This window comes from Mus caroli, chromosome 10 (assembly GCF_900094665.2).
Source record: "Mus caroli chromosome 10, CAROLI_EIJ_v1.1, whole genome shotgun sequence".
NCBI lineage: Eukaryota > Metazoa > Chordata > Mammalia > Rodentia > Muridae > Mus > Mus caroli.
Window position 1 is genome coordinate 13,850,861 of NC_034579.1, and position 13,869 is coordinate 13,864,729.

Genomic DNA, 13,869 nt, shown 5'->3' on the forward strand with positions numbered 1-13,869 from the left:
AACACAATATATTGTATGGTAGTTGGTCCCAAGTGCCTTGAAAAGAACTGGGGTTCTGGAGATGTAATTGAGTTGGTAGCATAATTGCCTAACACATGAAATCCTAGCTTTGATCCCTAGCATGACATTAATTGGGTGTGGTAAAGTATAGCTGTAATCCTGGGATGTGGAGGTGAAGGCTGGAGAATCAAGAATTTGAGGTCACCCTCAACCACACTGCAAACCTGAGGTCACCTTGGGATTAGGAAGTCCTTTCTCTCTCTCTCTTTTTTTCTTTTTTGTTTTTTGAGACAGGGTTTCTCTGTATAGCCCTGGCTGTCCTGGAACTCACTCTGTAGACCAGGCTGGCCTCAAACTCAGAAATTTGCCTGCCTCTGCCTCCCAAGTGCTGGGGTTAAAGGCGTGCGCCACCATGCCCAGCTCGAAGTCCTTTCTCAAAGAAAGAAAGGAAGAATGGAGAGTGGGTAAGGAGGATAGGTAGTCATTGTGATTGTTCAATAGTCATTAGACATTTCGGTTTATGCCTTCAAGAGGGCATAATACGGTATAGAGATCACTGAGGCAGGGTGGTCCTGGCAGAGAGCTAGGGTAAGTATTCTGAGGCAGCATAATAGACAGAATATCCCCCTCACACACACAGGAAGAACCTATGTCTTCAACCCCAGCACATGTGAGACCTACTGTCATGCACACACTCTTGCGAGCACACGTGCCCCACCCCCACCCCAGAGAACCACTCAACAAGGAAAAACAGCCTTGATTAAGTTCAATAGGTACAAGAGGACAACTTTAAAAATCCAATTATATTATCAAAAGCTGGATTGATGGTATGCTCAAATCTTTGTAGAAAAAGGGCAAGTAAAACAGTTATGTTTAACATGCTATAGTTATAGCATGAGAGAATTACTTTTGATTGACATGCATCTGAAATTAACTTGGCATACACAAGGACCAAGTTAAGCCATTTCCCATTATATATGAAATTTAGTATTATGACTGCTCACTGGACATTATTAAAATCTGAAACAACTGGACACCTTCATAAGTGTTCTAGAACAACCACTGAAAGATCCTGACAGAATGTAAAAGGACACAGAAGCCCTGAAATTGGCAAGACAGACATCAGTGTTAGCAGAACTAGCTTCACTGATTTAGAAAAATAGAGGTGCACAATGCTCTGGCCACTCCTTGAACCCGTGTGTCTGCCAATGTTTTGACCATTCCTTGACCCATGTGTGTGCTCACTGATGAAGCCCATTGCCAGGTGTTTGTGATATTGGTTGCTGAGAAAGAATCAGAAAATCTCCCCAGCAACCACAGCCTGGCCAATCCTGAGTTGCTACACCTGCACCAGACTCTTTCCTTGTACCCCTCCCATACCCATTTCTTGAGAATAGATATTGTTTAGATCTGGAAATCCCCTACTCCCCCTCCCTTCTCCTTCCCCCCCGAGGGCCTATAAAAACTGGGACCTCTTTCCTCTCGAGGACAACTTCTCTACCCCTGCATGGGATATGAGTTGTTCCCAGAGCTCTGGCTTTCCCCGAATAAAGCCTCTTGTGGTTTGCAACAAGAGGTCTATCGTGAGTTCTTGGGTGTCCGCTATTGTCCTGAGGCCTGAGCGAGGGGCTCCTCTTGGAGACTTTCACCACAATCTGTGTTTTTTTTTTCCTTTCTATATATTATAGTAAGAGGATTGAGAAAGGAATCTTTCTATCTGACATCCAATAGTTTTTTTAATCTTAACTAAGAAAACCCCACACATCATTTAAATGTTTGTGTGCTCCTTGGATTCATATGCTGGAACACAACCTCAATGATGCTGCATTAAAGGAAGCACCTTTAAGATATGATTAGAAAATAGAGGCAGAACCTTCATGAGTGGACTTAGGGCCTTTATAATGAGGTCCAGAGGAACTTGTGTACCCCTCCTGCCATCTGTGAAGAACTGGTCCCTATCAGACATCACATCTGATGGCAGCTCACGTTTGGTTTCCCAAGCTCTAGAATGTAAACAATGTCTTTTGTTTATAAATCACAATGTCTAGGTATAAAGAAATGGATCAGCGGTTAAAAGCACTTGCTATTCCTCCAGACAAGCCACATTCAGTTCCCAGCATCCACACAGCCGCTCACAACTGTCTATAACTCTGGTTCTAGGGATTCTGACACCTTCTTCTGGACCTCATGAACACCAGGCATGTGCACAGTGCACATGTGTGCGTACAGGCTAGAACTCTTAGACATAAAATTAAAGCAAAATACCAAGTATCCTATTTAATACATTGTCTAATACCAAGATAGTCATGCATTTGAACTGGGTAAGAGATAAAAGGCTCCTTACCAACCTCCAAGAATAGGTTAGGTCTTATGAGTCACGTATTTACTTTCCTCTTAGTTGCCATTTTGGCACTGAATTTTCTAAAAGAAATCCCCAAAGGAGATTCTAAAGGGACTGATTGCCACAGCTGTGGGAAATAGGACAGTGGGAAAGAACTGCCTTCAGTGGAGCTCTGATCCCCTCCAGAAAGAGGCAAGCTGATTTAAGAAAGGATTCCCCACCTCCTGAAGGTAGGTCTTGAGCTCTAGTGGTGGCTATGCTTGAGGAGTGGAGCTGCTGAAGGGTTTTAGTGAATCCCCACCATGCAACTGCAGATAACCATCCAGGCCTCAGGTAGCCCTGGATGTGGCAGGCCTATGGAAGCCAGACTGAAAGATTGGAATGGAATAGTGGAACAACTTCTCTGTACACTACATTTAAGTGGCTTCAGCCCCCACTGGAAAGACAGCACAGTTAGCCACACATTCTATACCCATGGATTCAACCAACCATATTTTTGAAAATATTCAGTAGGGGGAAGTGTGTCTGTACTGAACTTGTACAATTTTTTTCCACTTAATATTTACTATTATCTCAGTACTAAAGAATGACTTCTATTTTCATAGCACATGCCTTGGGCATGGTAAGTAACCAAGAAATGATCTCAATTGTACAGAAAGAAGCTGGAGAGACTGCTCAGCAGTTGGGTGTCGTTGTTCCTGCAAAGGACTAGAATTAGTTTCCAGACCACACACCAGATGGCTCACAGCCACTTGTAACTCCAGCTCCATGGGATCTGACCCTTTTCTGGCCTTAGTGGGCAACCAAAGCTCTGAGAAAATGTGTACTATTGACAAGGATCCCAATGCCTCATACCCATGGGTACAGCAACGCCTCCCCTGGGTCAGGTTCAAGAATTAGTAAAGCCTTCTCTAGTTGGTTTGTATATATTGACAGTGTATCCAAAAGCTAGCAACTACAGATTCTTCTTCCAGAATGACTGCAACCTGAGACTGCCCCTCCACAGAGATGTCCTACCGAGTCTAGCTAAGTCCTTCTCATGTAGTACATGCTAAACATGCTGAGATTCTGGTCCGCACGCTGGTGTCTACACAAGAACATGCACAACCCAACCAATCCCAGCTTTTCTGCAGATATCTGCATGTCTAGCTTTTATTTCTTCATCATCCCAGTCTGTTTCCAGGACCAAGCCATGCTGAATATGTTACATACTCATACACACATACACATAATTTAATTAATAAAATAAATATGTAAAGCATGCAGAAGGAGCAAGTGGACCACAAGCACATACTAACTGGTTTTATAAGGACTTGAGCGTTTGTGGGTTTGGGCACATGGAGGTATAGAAGCAACCCTCTATAATACAGAGGCATTGTCCCTGAAGACGTGAAATATTACATCTTTGAGCCAAACAGAAATTTCACCCAAAGTCTGTATTTTCAAGAGGCAAATCTCTACAAGCTGAGAATTCCACTTATTTAAAGACTTCTGATTTCTTTTCTTTGATGCTTAATAGTATGTTCTGAAATCTTCAGATTTATTTTTGTTATTTAAAAAATTGTATGTAACCCAAAGCTTAGTGTTAAAGTACTTGCTCCAACTTCAAAATTGAGGCAATGCAAAAAAAAGGTCAATTTGAGTATTTTAAACATTATTCTTTTTAAATAAAAAGATTCACTTTTTAATTTGAATGCTAAGCAATTTTGAATGAGTTTTCTTGTACAGCTCAGGATGACTTGCTAATGATATTTACTTAAAATTTTTAACCAATTCAACCCATATGCACAGTATGAGAAGTATCAGATTTAAGATAGGTCATTATGTTTTCAGCAATAGAATATGCCTATCCTCTACTGAAAGCTTTTCACTGTGAAACCTACAGTAAAACGTTAGTATTTCTTATAAGAAATATCATATGAATGCCTAATGTTCAAACCTCAATTTCAAAAGAGTTTTTGTATGTTCTTCACAGGTCATGTTCCACCAACATAGAAGACTAGAATAAAGTCATCTGGAAAAGATCTTGCCCTGCAACTCCAGCAGAAGCCCACTGCTCTACCAGAGGCTATGGTCGTACCCAGCACTACAAGTGAGACCTTGCCTCAGAACCCACCCAGCTTTCCCAAAAGCACATGACCCCTCATTTCCACGCCCCAGCCCACAAGCCTAGCAGAAGTCCACTGTTGTACCACATGTCACTCTGATCGAACCTCAGGGAAGACCCCATCCACAGGCCACCAACACTATGTAGAGCCTGTCTAGTTTTCCTCAAGTCACCTACCCTTCTCTCCATACCCTGGCCCACAACGCCATCAGAAGTTCACTGCTGTACCAGAGATCACTCCAGTACTCAGAACCCAAGGTAAGAACCTACCCACAACCCCCAAAACTCCTTAGAGCCTGCCCAGTTTCCCCAAAGGCACTCACTCCCTCCCCCTCATCTCTATGTCTTTGTCCATAGCTACAGCAGAAGAAGCCCACTGCTCTATCAGAGGCCATACTGGTACCTAGAATGCCAAGTAAGAAGCCACCTGCACATTATACAAAGCCCACCCAGCTTCCCCAACAGTACCCTTTTCCCTCTCTATATAGCCAGCCCACAACTCTGGCAGAAGTACACTGTTCTATTGGAGGCCACACCAAAACCTGGAACCCCAGAGGCTCCACCACCCCAGAGACAATGCTGGCACCCAAAACCCCAGAGCTCACATAAGCCATGAGAACCCCAGAGCTTATATAGGCCACCAAAACCCCAGAAGAGACATCCTACTGGACCTAAGAACTTGCTGGTCACCAGAACCATAGGCCATTCAGGCCAGATGACCAGGAGGAAACAAAAAGGGGAAAGCATCCTTTTAACAAAGATGAACTCAGAAATCAGTAACTAATCTATATTACTCCAAACCTAGGTGCCTAGAGGCCAACATAAGAATCCAATCAACCATTTCCAGTGCAATATGGCACCACTAGAGCCCCACTATCCTACTACAACAAACCCTGGATATTCCAAGACAACTGAAGCACAAGAAAATAACCTTAAGACCCATTTTTAAAAGGCCCTTAAAGAGGAAATTACTAAATCCCTTAAAGAAAGCCAAGAGACTCAAGAAAAGAAGAGGAAGAAGAAGAAGAAGAAGAAGAAGAAGAAGAAGAAGAAGAAGAAGAAGAAGAAGAAGAAGAAGAAGAAGAAGAAGAAGCAGCAGGAGGAGGAGGAGGAGGAGGAGAAGAAACAAACAAACAAACAAACAAACAAACAGATAAACTACTCAAGACCTGAAAATGGAAATAGAAGCAAAACAAAACAAAACAAAACAAAACAAAAAACAACAAATAAATCTTGAGGGAATCCTGGAGATGGAAAATCCAGGTAAGTAAATGGGAACTACAGATGCCAACTATCACCCACAGAATACAAGAGATGGAAGAATCACAGGCACAGAGAATACCATACTGGTTTGAATTGATATGGCCCCCACCGACTCATGTGTTTAAATGCTTGGACCATAAGAAGTGGCATTATAAGGAGGTGTGACTTTGTTGGAGTAGGTGTGGCCTTGCTGGAGAAAGTATGTCACTGTGGAGGTGGGCGTTGAGGTGTCCTATGCTCAAGCTACACCTAGTCTAACACAGTCTCCTCTTGCATGCAGATCAAGATATAGAACTCTCAGCTCCATCCCCAACACCACATCTGCCTTTATGTGGCCATGCTTCCCACCATGATGATAATGGATTAAACCTCTGAATCTGTAAGCCAGCCCCCATTAAATGGTTCTCTTTATGAGAATTTCCTTGATCATGGTATCTCTTCATACAGTAAAACCTTGAGATCAATATTATAAAAGAAACTGATATATTGCTTAAGAAAAGTGTTAAATCTAAAAATATCTGACACAAAGTATCTAGGAAATCTTGGAAAGTATGAAAAGACCAAACTTGCTCTGGCCCACTTCCCTACCAGGGGCCAATTTGGCAGGCTGATGCCAGCCCAAATGCTACAGCCTGCTTACCTCTCAGGAGGTCTGTAGAAACCAAAGACACAGGTGAGAATCTCACCCAAGTACTCATGACAGCTAATATCCAATATATACAAAGATCTTTTGTATATATACAAATACATACAAGTTAGACTCTGGAGAGCCAAATAACCCTATTTAAAAATGAGAAACAGAGCTAAACAGAGAATTCTCAACTGAGGAAACTCGAATGGCTGAAAAGCACCTAAAGAAATGTACAACATCCTTAGTCATCAGGGAAATACAAATCAAAACAACCCTGAGATTCCACCTCACACCAGGAAGAATGGCTAAGATCAAAAACTCAGGTGACAGCAGATGCTGGCAAGGATGTGGAGAAAGAGAAGCACTCCTCCATTATTGGTGGGATTGCAAGCTGGTACAACCACTCTGGAAATCTGTCTGGTGATTCATCTGAAAATTGGACCCAATTATACCACTCCTGGGCATATACTCAGAAGATGCTCCAACATGTAATAAGGGCACATGCTCCACTATGTTCATAGCAGCCCATAATAATAATAGCCAGAAGCTGGAAACAACCCAAATGTCGCTCAACAGAGGCATGGATTCAGAAAATGTGGTATATTTACACAATGGAATACTACTCAGCTATTAAAAACAACAACTTCATGAAATTCACAGGCAAATAGATGGAACTAGAAAATATCATCCTGAGTGAGGTAACTCAGTCACAGAAGAAAACACATGGTATGTACTCACTGATAAGTGGATAGTAGTCCAAAAGTGTGGAATATCCAAGATTCATTTCACAGACTTTATGAAGCCCAAAAAGAGGGAAGACCAAACTGTGGATGCTTCAGTGCTTCTTAGAAGGGTAAACAAAATACTCACAGGAGGAAATATGGAGACAAAGTGTGGAGCAGAGACTGAAGGAAAGGCCTTCCAGAGACTGCCCACCTGGGGATCCATTCCATATACAGTCACCAAACACAGACACTACTGTGGATGTGGGGAAGTGCTTGCTGACAGAAGCCTGGTATGGCTCTCTCTTGAGAGGCTCTACCAGAGCCTGACAAATACAGAGGCAGATGCTTGCAGTAACCATTGGTCTAAGTGTGGTGTCCCCCATGGCGGAGTTGGAGAAGGGACTGAAGGAGCTGAGGGAGTTTGCAGCCCCATGGAGGGAGCAACAGTATAAACCAGCCAGACCCCCCTGGAGCTCTTGGGGAGTGGACCACCAACTAAAGAGTACACATAGAGGGACCTATGGCTCTGGGTGCATATGTGGCAGAGGGTAGTTTTGTTGGACATCAGTGAGGGGAGAGGCCCTTGGGCCTGAGGGTGTTCGATGCCTATTAAACCCTATTAAAAAGTGGAGTACAGAGCTAAATAGAGAATTCTCAACTGAGGAATATTGAGTGACTGAGAAGCACTTAAAGAAATGTTTAACATCCTTAGTCATTGGGGTAAATGCAAATCAAAAGGATCCTGAGATTCTGCCTCACACCAGTCAGAATGGCTAAGATCAAAAACTCAGGTAACAGCAGATGCTGGCGAGGGATGTGGAGAAAGAGGAACACTCCTCCATTGCTGGTGAGACTGAAACCTAGTAAAACCACTTTGGACATCAGTCTGGCGGTTCTTCAGAAAATTGGAAATAGTTCTACCTAAATAGATGAAACTAGAAAATATCATCCTGAGTAAGGTAACCCAGACACAAAAGAACGCACATGGTATGTACTCAATAATAAGTGGATACTAGCCCAAAAGCTCATAATCCCCATGCTACAATCTACAGACCATATGGAGCATAGAAGGAAGGAAGGACAGGGGGCAGATGCTTCAGTCCTGCATTGAGAGGGTAACAGGGCGAAAGTGGGAGGTGGAAGGAGAGGGGAACAAGGGAGGGAGAAAGGAGGAGGAGGAAATAAGGGTGGCAGTATCAGGAACTGGAGGAGATATGAGAGAGGCACAGAGACTCAAGAAATGGAATAAAAATAGGCAGCAGTGGGGATGAGGAACTGGGGATAGCCACTAGAGGGTCCCAGATACCAGAGAAATTTGAGGCTCCCAGGACCCAATGGGTTTGATTTTAGCTGTAATGTGCAGAGTAGGGGGAGATAGAACCAGTGGAGACCACCTCAAATAGATAGGCACAGCCCCTGGTCAAGGGATGGAGCCACCCACCCATCTCAAAGGTTTTTTTTAACCCAGAAATGTTCCTGTCCAAAGGACAAACAGGGACAAAAAATGGAACAGAGACTGAAGGAAGGGCCAACTGGGGAACAGCCCCACCTGAGGAAACATCATGTCTACAGACACCAAACCCAACACTGTTGCTGTTGTCAAGAGGCACTTGTGGACAGGAACCAAGTGTGGCAGTTCCTGGGGAGGTCTGACCAGCAACTGACCAATGTAGATATGGATGCTTGGAGCCAACCATCAGACTGAACTCAGGGAACCTAGTGAGGGAGTTGACAGAAGAACTGGAGGAGCAGATGGAGATTGCAACCCCATTGGAAGAACAACATAGACTGGCTGGACCACCCAATTCTCCCAAAGTCTAGACCACCAACAAAGGAGTGTACCTAGAGGGATCCATGGCTCCCGATATATATGTAGCAGAGGATGGCCTTGCTGTACAGCAATGGGAGGGGAGGGCCTTGGTCCTGGGGAGGTTTGATGCCCCAGAGTAAGGGGATGCTGGAGCAGGGTGGGGCAGGAGAGTGTGGCTGGGTGGGTGGGTGGCGGAGCATTCTCATACAGGCAAAGGGGAGAAAGGAGGGCAGATGTGGGATGGGGGAAGGGAATCGGTGGAGGGGGTAACCAGAAAGTGGGATATCATTTGAGATGTAAACAAATGGAATGATTAATTTAAAAAGAAAGAAAGAAAGAAAAGAAAAAGAAATTGGAGAGATCCTACACTAGCAACTTAACAGCACACCTGAGAGCTCTAGAACAGAAAGAACCAAACACACCAAAGAGGAGTAGAAGACAAGTCAAACTCAGGGCTGAAATCAACCAGTCAACAACAAAGAGAATGAAACAAAGAATCAACAAAACCAAGAGCTGGTTCTTTGAGAAAATCATTAAGATAAATAAACCCTTAGCCAAACTAACTAAAGGGCACAGAAACAGTATCAAAATTAACAATTAAAGAGGAAAATGGAGACATAACATCAGAAACTGAGAAAATTAAAAGAAAAAATCATCAGAACCAACTACAAAAGCCTATACTCTACAAAACTGGAAAATCTATATGAAATTGATAACTTCCTAGACCGTATGATACCGCATACCAAAGTTAAAATCTCCCAACCAAAACCAGCTCAGGGCCAAACACATTATAGCACAGAATTCTATCCAGGCTTTCAAAAAAGAGGTAATGCCAATACTACTGAAATTCCACAAAATCATTTTATGAGGCCACAGTCACTCTGATACCCAGACTGAACAAAGAAATTTTCAGACCAATTTTCCTGATGCAAAAATAATCAAAAAATACTTGAAAACAAAATTCGAAGACATGTCAAAAAGATCACCTACCATGACCAAATAGGCTTCATTCCAGAGATGCAGGAATAGTTAAACATACAAAAAACTGTCATTGTAATCCATATAAACAAATTGAAATAAAATTCCACACGATAATCTCATTAGATACTGAAAAAATCTTGACAAAATCCAACACTCTTTTATGATAAAAGTCTTGGAGAGATCATCGACACAAGGTGCATACCTCAATGTACATAATAAAAGCAATTTATAGCAAGCCAAGTCGACAGCAAACTAAATGGAAAAAAAAAAACCCTCAAAGCAACTCCACTAAAATCAGGAACAAGCAAGGCTGTCCACTCTCTTCATAGCTACTCAAATATAGTATTTGAAGTTCTAGTTATAGCGACTAAAGGAGATAAAGGGGATACAAACTGGAAAAGAAGAGGTCAAAGTCTTGCTATTCCCAGATAATATGATAGTACAGGTAAGTGACCACAAAAATTCTAGCAAGGAACTTTTTGTATTATTAGATATTTTCTTTATTTACATTTCAAATGCTATCCCCTTTCCTAGTTTCCCCTCGGGAAATCCCCTATCCTCTCCCCCCCTCGCCTTGATTTCCAATTCACCCACTCCTGCTTCCTGGCCCAGGCATTCCGCTATACTGGGGCACAGAACCTTCACAGGACCAAGGGCCTCTCCTCCCACTGATGACTGACTAGGCCATCCTCTGCTACATATGCAGCTAGAGACACAAGTCCCTCCGTGTATTTTCTTTGATTGGTGGTTTAGTCCCAGGGATCTCTGGGGTTACTGGTTAGTTCATATTATTGTTCCTCCTATGGGACTGCAAACCCCTTCAGCTCCTTGGGTACTTTCTCTAGCTCCTTCATTGGGGACCCTGTGCTCCATCTAATGGATGACTGTGAGCATCCACTTCTGTATCAGTCAGGCACTTGGCAGAGCCTCTTCAGGAGACAGCTATATCATGGTCCTATCAGCAAGCTCTTGTTGGCATTTGCAAAGTGTCTGGGTTTGGTGGTTGTTTATGGGATGGATCCCCAGGTGGGGCAGTTTCTGGATGGTCATTCCTTCAGTCTCTGCTCTGAACTTTGTCTGTGTAACTCCTTCCATGGGTATTTTGTTCCCCCTTCTAAGAAGGATTGAAGTATCCACACTTTGGTCTTTCTTCTTGAGTTTCATGTGTTTTAGCATGGAACTTTTACAACTGATAAACACCTTCAGTAAAGTGGCTGGATACAAGATTAACTTAAAAACACCTGTAGTCCTCTTATATTCAAACTATAAACAGGCTAAGAAAGAAATAAAGGAAACAACACATTTTACAAGAGCCACAAATAATATAAAATATCTTGGTGCAACTCCAAACAAGTGAAAGATCTGTATGACAAGAACTTCAAGTCTTTGAAGAAAGAAACTGAAGAAGATATCAGAAGATGGAAAGACCCCCCCATGCTCATGGATCTGTATAATTAGCATAGTAAAAAAAATAGCCACCTTAACATTTGAAATGTAAATAATCTAATAAAAAATACATCCAAAAATAGCCATCTTACCAACAGCAATGTACAGATTCAATGCAATTACCATCAAAATTCCAACATAATTCAACAAAATTCCAAAATAACCTTGAAAGAACAATACTGAATTTCCTATGAACAAAAACTCTCAGGATAACTAAAACTATCCTGTACAATAAATGAATTTCCAATCACCATTCCTGATGTCAACATAAAAGCAGATACACTAAATCTGATAGAAGATAAATTGGGGAGTAGCCTTGAATGGTTATTCCACGGGTTCTCTCTCTGCCTCTCTGAGTTCCGTAAGGTAAGACCTACATTGAGTCCACATTTGGGGGACTTCCCCAGCCTAGGCACATCATCAGCTGAAGCTGGTGGCAAGCCTCGGCCAAGTGAGGGGTGGGACAGTTTCCCCTGCTCGCCCACCTTGCTGTTCTGAGGTTCCTCCAAGCAGAAACACCGGGTGTAGACCTTGCCCTCTGTCTGAGGATTGATCTCAATAAGCTCATTGCTCATTGAGCACAGGAGACAACTTCCTGAATAGAACACCAATAGCACAGGCATTAAGACTGATAATTTAAAAAATGGTACCTCATGAAACTGAAAATCTTCTGTATAGCAAAGGATACCATAAATAGGACAAAACAGCAGCCTATAGAATGGGAAAAAAATCTTCACCAAGCCCACATCTGATAGAAGGCTGATATCCAAAATATGTAAAGAACTCAAGACACTAAACATCAAAAAACCAAATAATACAATTTAAAAATGGGGTATATATTTAAACAGCAAGATAATCTAAGGAAGAAACTTCTTAAGATATTTATAGGGAGGTAAAACAACAATGTTCTACAGGGAGGTGAAAAATTCCACCCTATAGGGAAGCTCCTTAGGATCAAACATTACAAAACTCAAAAGCTTCAGGAAGTTCCTGAAATTGACCAGATTCACTGGACCCTTCTCTCTCCTAATCCAATATAAGTCAGGACAGCTGGGAGATATTTTCAGACAAAGCAAGATGCCTAGAAAAGACCAGCTGAGCTTTTTGAAAGGGCCTAAAACTCAATGAAATGCTTGGAATGGACACCCTACAACCCTGAAGGTTATGCTATGTGCTCCAGATTTCTAACTTTTGTGAATTGCTACTTATGCTTGGGTGGGATTTTGGTAATAAAGATGTCTTTGTATGATTTCTGCTCCTGTAAGTAACCCCAATAACTCATTTGTTCACTAAGTTGTTTTTTTGTTTTTGTTTTTGTTTTTGTTTGATGGGATCTGTACTTTGGTCTGTCATTGGTTCCCTACCTGGACTGAAGTTATTTATCTATACCTCTCTAGAAACAGTGTGGCACAACTATTTATCTGGAAGATTTTATTGTATCCTGATGATTTGGAAACCTGATGCAACAGGAAATAAAGGAGAACCGACAGGTGACAGAACGATGGTAAAAAGGACTAGAAAAAGTGGGTGAAATTTTAATGCCATTTGCCAACTCTGCTATCAACCAAAACTATCCTCTCACTAAAACTATCACTTTCATATTTTAAAAGGAGACATCTACAGAATTACCAGTAGTTATAAATAGTTTATATTCTTATTTCTTATCCATGAAAACACATACTACTGCCAGTGTTTCTGCACAATCTACAACACCCATAATTTCTATAATCCTTGCACAAAGTTAAATGACCTTTATGACATTCTGTGCAGCCTGGGGTAACCTTATGATGTCTACGAAGTTCTCTAAAATAATCAGTCATCTCAAGGACTCCTTCCTAAATTATTCTTTTTGGAACCATGGTGTTCTGAGCCATCATAGAAACACTAGTCTATGGCCTTCCTCTGTCCTTATTTTCCTAATCAATCTGCTTTAACATAAAACCTTCAGGACAACTGGACTAGTTAATGTGATGAACAAGATGTACAATATTTATCATCACCCCATGATTTTGCAGTTATTAATTACTCTGTAGTGGTTTTAGTGAGAAATGTCCCACATAGCACATGTATTTGAACAATTGGTTCCCAATTGGTGGCACTATTTGGTTATGAAACCTTTAGGGGATGTACCTATAGTATGAAGTACATTACTGCAGGAAGTACAGACTTTGAGGGTCTAACCCCCATCCTACCTTCCAACCACTCTTTGCTTCCTGTCTGTGTACCAAAATGCTCCTATCAGCACCTTTTCCACCATTATAGATGTTAGGTCTCCAGAGCTATAAGCAAGAAATAAACTTTCTTCCTTAAGTTCTTTCAGTCATGCTGTTTTAATAACAGCAACAGGAAAGGACAACTGATACAGGCCCCAAAGCATGAGAAATATTGGTTAAAAATGTGTAACCAGTTCATTTTTTTCATAAGGCTGTAAGAAACTCATATACAGTGACCATTAAACTGAAATACCAACATCTTCATCCAACAAGATCAAGAGAAACTGAATATGGAACATAAGATATAAAAACTGTTTTAAAAGTTAATTAAAAGCAAAATCCTGCCCAGATT